Raw genomic sequence first — 7538 nt, 5'->3', positions numbered from 1 at the left:
CTTTAAGTTAATGACACAGGTGTGTGTGTGTGCATGCACGGGTGTGTGTATGTATGTGGGCAAAATAACCACTGTCTCTCTCTAACTGACCTTGACAGTCTCAGTGGGGATTATAAAAGGGCAATGACCAATTTCAGTGACCTCTAAGATCCAGACAACCAAAATGTTTCACCTTATACTGCATTTGAAAACTTGTATTTCCATGTTTGCAAAGCAAGAACTAAATTAGCTGTTCTAAAAAAAAACAAACAGAAAAAAAAACACTGAGTTTTAGAGAGTAAGTTTGATTAGAAATTAGGATTCTGTGTCTCTGAAAAGAAAATCTGACTAATGAGAAACAGCATTTTGAAGCGAAACAAGCTCTAGACTAAAGATAAAAGTTCCAGTTCTGTTTTTGTCCCTAATCAATGTGTAACCCACTCCTCAGACCCTCTTGTTCTCTGCTTTCTCAGTCTGATACATAAAGGGGAACAGGTAGAATGTGTGATGTCTAATGTCCCTACCAACTCTAACGTATTATGAAAATTATTAGTTTTTCTCTTCAGTCAACAAAGTCGGATACTCCATGCATGCTATCAGCATCATTCAAATCTGGGCTTAAAAATGTTTAGAACAGCATATAACAATGCTCCCCCAGTCTGTATGTTAATTCAGGTATTCATTCATTTCCATATATTTATTGAGCATGTACCGTGTGCCAGACACTGCTGTTGGCACAGGGGACTGCATGTGGACCAGAACAGATCACATCTCTTCTCTCATGGGGATAATACTGTTCTATTGAAGAACAAATCAGCCTGTGTTAACATGAAATGTAATTGTCAGAATTCTAAAGTTATTTTTCCCTTCGTCACGACATCTCACATTTGCATTCTAACAGATGTAACAGAGAAGATGGGAATGGAAAGGAAGGATTGAAAACCTGACTAAAATGAAGCTTTTAAAATAATAGTCTTAAAAGGAGAAGCAAATTCTAATAAATCATCCATTCCACTGAAAGATTAAAGGTCATTCATTCCTTACTCCAGTTATTTCCAAATCTTTGTGTTTAAGGCACATTTTTGAAAATTAAAATTTCTGTGGCAGAGTGAGGATTATTCTTCATAGTTACAGAACTATTTATTAAGTTGAAAGCGCTTTAGAAGAGGTCTGCAGAGCACAGTCCTCAGGCCAAATCTGACACTTTGCCTTTCTTTGTAAATAAAGTTTTATTGGAACACACCCATACCAATTCCAATCTTGTAAGTATTGTCTATGGCAACTTTCATCCTAAAATGGCAGGGTTGAATATTTGCAACTTTATATCCCACAAAGCCTAAAACATTTGATATTTACAACCTGGTTCTTTACAGGAAAAATTAGCTAATCCCTACTCATTAGCAGTGAGATTTTGTTTGAATACAACCGTTAACTGCCCGGTATTAGTCCGTTTACACACTGCTATAAAGAACTACCTGAGACTGGGTAATTTATAAGGAAAAGAGATTTAATTGACTCACAGTTCCGCTTGACTGGGGAAGCCTCAGGAAACGTACAATCATGGCAGAAGGTGAAGAGGAAGCAAGGCACATATTACATGGTGGCAGGAGAGAGAGAGAGCAAGGGAGAAGCTGCCACACACTTTTAAACTATCAGATTTCATGAGAACTCATTACGAGACAGCATTAGGGGAATGGTGCTAAACTATTAGAAACCACTCCCATGATCCAATAACCTCCCACCGGGCCCCACCTTCAACATGTGGGGATTACAATTAGAGAGGAGATTTGGGTGGGGACATAGAACCAAACCATGTCATGCCCTGATGGTGTACTCAGACACACTAGAGGGGCATGCTTCCTTTCCTAGAAACAGCTAGACATTATGCTAGGACTCTTCTTCCTTATAGCAACACCAAGCTGGATGACCCACTCATTTATTTTACTGGCAGACATCACTTTAGCAGTATGTAGACAAAACAAATTTTGTACATTAATCAAAATTTTGGCTACTGATTCAGAATGACTGCCAGGCCACAAGAAACATGGCCCTCAGCTGTTCATCTTGTCCTTTACACTAGTGGACTCCCAATATTTCTGTTCACATACCTCTGAAAGGGTTTTGAAAAACGATATGCCCTCATATATTTTTATATTGACATGCAAACATTTTTATATATTTAAGTAGTTACAGATGTAACTTCTATTATTTTATAAAACAAGACGCTTTAATATGAAGTTGTTGTATCTTTTTTCTACATGTATCCAAAGAAATGAAAATGCTATAGCAATTCCATATCACCTTTATCCATGTCGTGGACACAGTGGGGTGCCACCCTGATAGTCTCTTCACAGTGGATACGATCGGCCTCCAGCAGCCTGGGGTGGGGTATGCTACCTGAGTTTCTCCACAGGAATTGCTTTTGACTGAAGGGACCACCCAGCCCAAGATTATGCTTGCTCCTGAGTAGGAAGCCAACATCAAGCGACTGTCCTGTTGTGGGCACTTAGAGGCCTGGTCCTTCATCTGCATTTGGCAATCCCACCTCGAGAGCTCCCCTTTGATGAGCTGCACCTCTGTGGCAACTACAACTCTATCAATCTTGTATCTTGGCCCATTTCTGCTTTTTCAGTTCTCTACAGTGTTGTTCCCAGGGCATGCCCCAATAAACCTTCTGCACACAAACCTCTAATCCAGAGTGTTTCTGGGTGAACCTGACCTAAGACATCCATTTTCAAAAGTATGTTGCTAAGCTCTACTTTAGTGTTAGAAAAAATCTCACGTTTTTTATTTTCTTAAACTTACATTTCCGTTCCACTTTGCTCACAGATTTTTATGCTACTTCGGTATATTTTTATACTTAAAAGTCTTTTACTTCTCGATCTGTCATAATTATCTGCCATTAAATTATTATGTAACTTAAATTTTAATTTAAAAAATTTCTTGTGACCATAGGACTCTATGTGTTAAATCTCTCCTGGACTGGGCTATCATTGCAATTATTAGTAATACACATTTAATCAAAACAACATTTATACTATAAATTTTGGCAAATATTACACATAAAAAGTAAAAGCAAAAATGCATCTAAGATAGTGATTTCTATTTTTAATTTGTTCGTATGTCTGCAAACGAATATTATTTACTGCTGGAATAACAGTGTTCAACATCAGTTCTATTCCACTTTCTGTTTTATTTTCATAGATATAAAAATATAGTAATTATGCATGTCACATAAATAAGTGGATGGGAATGGAAGTCATTTTGTTATATTGTACAACAATGCTCCTATTTGAACTCCTTCCGATTTGCCAAAATTTACAGGCTGATAATATGCCAAAAATATTTCAATGACTTATCAGTTGGCAATTCAATCACGTCTTCATTTAATTTTGTTGTAAACAAAGAATTGAAAACCACCTGATTTGCAGAGAGATTTGTTACCCAGTCATTTCCAGGAAGGAAAGTCCTCCCCTATGCCATATTTCACCTTGTTCCTTTGATTTGTGTATTTCTAGGGGTCATTGTATCACAGTAAACTTGGTAAGTGAATGAAGAGTTGGCCTCTATTGTGAAAAGAAGTGGGGGACTGACAAAAAACATTGACTGCAGGCTAGTTCTCAAGTCCATTTTAAGATAAAGTGCATACGGAGGTTAAGCATCTGCAAACTAGCCTTGCCAGTGAATCCCATGAAAAGCTTCATCTTCCTTGGGAGGTACATTTACACCAGTTTGAAAGTCTCTGTGTCTTATTAGTACCAATCTCCTGAACAACTGTGAGATTTCTCACGTAATTTATGGGTCCCTAATATAATATTTAATTATAAGTAGATATTTAATAAAGACCAGGAAACATATGAGAAAGCGGCAAGATTTAGACACCGGCTTCTCTGTCCCAAGAATCTTCTGTGTACTGCATTTTCCCTAATTAAAAATGAGGGTATTTCAACCTTCCAAAATATTGTTGAGTCCCACAGATTATTGAACACCTTGAGCCTTCTGGAGAAAACTACAAAAGGCATGTGCCTTCTCAAATTCCAGCATTTTATCTTACAGATTTAGTTTCAGTTATTTTGAAGAGCTTAGTTTCCCTGTCACAGGGCATGCTATTAGAATAAAGAACAAAAAAGCAAAGGAAAAAAAAAAGGGGTGAGTTTAAGAACAACTTTTAAAGAATTCCAGCTGTATTTATTCCCTGTTCTCTTGTACCTCTTGCTGCTGGCCATGGTGTCAGGGAATTATTTTTTAAATGACATAATCAAATGGTACAGAAAACAGAGAGGAAATATTACCCAAGGTCAGGAGCGGCCTCTTCTGGGCTGTCCTTGAGACTGTTGGAATATTTCACTTAATAGATGAATCTTCCTTAAGGCTTTCTTTTCTTTTCTCAAACAATAATTTTTCCAAAGGCAAGAATTTTGGCAAAATTATTAATCTTAGAAGGATTAAGGAACTCAACTGTACTTTAAATTTACAACACTCTTAGAAAAGGCTTAACTCAAGAAGTACAAGCAGAAAACCTAATTCTACCTACGTTTCCTTTGATTGCCTATTTTTCTTTTGAACTATTTTAATAATCTCCTTTGTTCTTTGATTGACATTAGCTGGAAATATAACTCCCTTCTCACTGATAGAGGACATATTGAGGAAGTTTAATTTTTTTCCCTTCTACAAGTAAACAAAAACAAGTAGAGGTTCACATATAATATCTTAGTATCTATTTAAGATACCTCTTCTTAGAAGTAGTGGATATGATAAGAAAAAGTCTAAATTTTGTGTCACATGACCTGAGATTGGCTGATTTTTAGACAAGCCACTTAACTTTATTGAGCTTTTGTTCAGTTACCTATAAAATGGTGATAGGTGATAATAATTTTTCTCCCTGAAATTATCTTATGTGTGTGAAAGACACATATGAGTGTAGACGGTCAGTATAAATACATCATATACTGTACTCAAAAATACAGCCCAGTGAAACTTCTCTGCTCTGTGGAGTTCAAATATTGTAAGGGAAGAACACAGAGATTTTAAAAGTTGAGTCTTATTTACAAAGAACCATTCACATGTATCTGTAAACATATGATTGATTTATGTTTTAATAATGAAGAAACAGGAAACAAACCATTTCAGGGGAACATACAAGTAATTTTATCAACATAGTATTTGCAGAGAAAGAATTCACTTATTCAAAATATCACAATACTGAATTTCACAGTTAAATTCACATGCAGATTGTAAAATTATGTTATGGGATGTTTTGATGGAGTGTGTTAAATGTAAAAGTAATCCAATGCAATACTATTTAGCACATTGTACAAAACTAATTTTTCAATGGGATTAATAAGTTTACTATCTTTCCTATAAGGTGTGATGTATTCAAAGTGCTCTGTAGCATTGAGTTTGAAATCAGGAAACAAATACTGTTAGAGCTCCACAGTAATACAGCTCAGTAATAAATGAACTTGAATATAATGTAGATGAAATCTACTCGTAAAACTTTAAGACAGATGATGGAGATTTATGATGTGCAGTGAGTAATATCCTTGAATAGGGAGTAGGGCAGAGGGACTTCGTGCATGTATCAATACAATCATAATAAAAATAAGTTTAAGATTGACTCCACCACTTTTATATTGAGTGCCATTTACTAGAGAAAGAAAGATAAATCAGAAGACAGGAAAAGACAGAGAGACATAGAGAGGCAAAGAAAGAAAGTTCAAAATGCCTCTGTAGTTGGCTTTCCAACTGAGACTAATCCTCAATACAATCAATAGTCCATGACAGCAGTTTTCGGACATCAGTGTACATCAGTATTACCTGCAGGGCTTGTTAAGCTATGGATTACTGGAACCCACCAAGAGTTTCTAATTTAGTAGGTAGGAGACAAAGGCTGGGAACAATTTCCAGGTGATGCTGATGTGCTGATGCTTCTGATCAAGGGACCAGTCTACTATCTGGTCCAGTGTATTTTTGATCATTGAATGGCTCCATTACACATTAAAATGGAAAATACCTACTATGATAATACACCTGGTCCCTAGGGACCTTGAGTGTAATGTGGCCAGCATGGATTATATGATGATTTAGAGCAGCGGTTCTCAACCTTGGCTACAGAGAAGAATCAAGTGAAAAGTTAAAAATATATATACTGATGTGTAGATCCATCTAAAACGAATTAAGTCTGAATCTCTGGGGTGGGGAAAAGGGTTGAGTCATTTATAAAAGCGTCCCATGAAAATCTAATGTATATTCTGGCTGGAAAATCACTGCTTAAGGAAATTTTTTTTACCTTCTCATATAGAGAAATGGTAGACATATACATGCGCTCTGGGGCACTTGTATGTCTTCAGGGAAATGAAAACCCCTAGGAGACAGGCTGATACACAACTAGAAAATAATATCAGGGAGTAATTTAGAATGCAATTGTTACTGTTGATTTATAATGAACTGCAAGGTTAGTTCACAGGTTTGAAATAACAGAACTTGGGAAGGTGAGCAGCACACTCATTTAATCCAAGTTTCTTTTCCATTTAATGACATCAACTAAAGAGTCTATAATGTTGGCATAATGCTGATGTGCTATGCTTACCACTATAATTATTATACTTATTCCACTTAGCTAAATTATTTACTACTTTTATTTAAATTTGAGTGGGCCTATAAATAAGGCCCCAGGGACAAAATGCTGGAAGCTACCATTTTACTAGTCTACCCCAGAAAGCAGAACTACAGAAACACACACAAAAAAACAAAGAGCATTTTGAAATAAGATTTCCACTTTGTTATTCTGGCATAAATTAAAAGAATGAATATTTCTAAGTATAAGTGAATATACATGCCAAGAAATCTTTTGCTGGAAGAACTTAGAGATTTGGAGCAATCTTGAGTTTTGAGTGTACGTGGGAGGAAATTTAGAGCTCATTTTCACAGGCCAATTCATTAAAGCCCCAAACCACAGATTTTTAAATAAAATTCCCCTTTATGAAATTGAGATTGTGGAATTGACTGGGGCTCTGTATTGTAAAATAAAAAGGACTTTAAACAAACCCCTAACATTAGGACTGGGCCTTCCAGTGATCTTTGGTAAAAGCCAAGCATCTGAAAATTATCATTTTTGTTTGAAAATAATGTTAGGTGTGTAGAATGTGTAACAGCCTCACAAGTTTCTCCGTGAGGAACCACTGCTCCTAAGAAGGGTCCTACAGATCTACTTGAGCTATTCTCAAGGTGCTTACTGAGCTACTGACCAGGGCTGACAGATTGGGAATCATCTCAGACAAGCGCAATGAGCAACTAAAAAGGAGAGAGAGAAAATCAAGAATCCTGGTGAGATGCTTGCGTGAATCTTTCTCCACTCTTTACATCTTCAGAAGACATCTTTAAATTATCCTGAAAAACAATAAAAAGGATAGTAGTACCAGGATAAAATCACTCACAATAGTAGAAACAGGACTAAGAATGTGAGGGCCTAAAGGAAATAGCAGAATATGCAAAAAATGATTTTAGTCTTTAGTTCGACTCTTCAAGATTTATATATTTAAATATTTTACATATAGAAT

The 7538-nt window shown here is 36.1% G+C and overlaps 1 protein-coding gene across 2 annotated transcripts in view; it reads right to left on the bottom strand.

Moving 5' to 3' along the window:
* Nucleotides 1-5058: 5058 nt before the first annotated feature.
* ERICH3 (glutamate rich 3) overlaps nt 5059-7538 on the bottom strand; it is a 106732-nt gene continuing 104252 nt past the window's right edge. For both annotated transcript variants that reach the window (XM_016920837.4, XM_513496.8), the window contains one exon: nt 5059-7368. The gene's annotated coding sequence lies outside the window, so the exon portion shown is untranslated. The remainder of the gene's footprint in view (nt 7369-7538) is intronic.

Source organism: Pan troglodytes, chromosome 1, assembly GCF_028858775.2.
Source record: "Pan troglodytes isolate AG18354 chromosome 1, NHGRI_mPanTro3-v2.0_pri, whole genome shotgun sequence".
Classification (NCBI taxonomy): Eukaryota; Metazoa; Chordata; class Mammalia; order Primates; family Hominidae; genus Pan; species Pan troglodytes.
The sequence above is the reverse complement of the archived record's forward strand: the minus strand, read 5'-3'. Positions and strand labels throughout refer to the sequence as shown.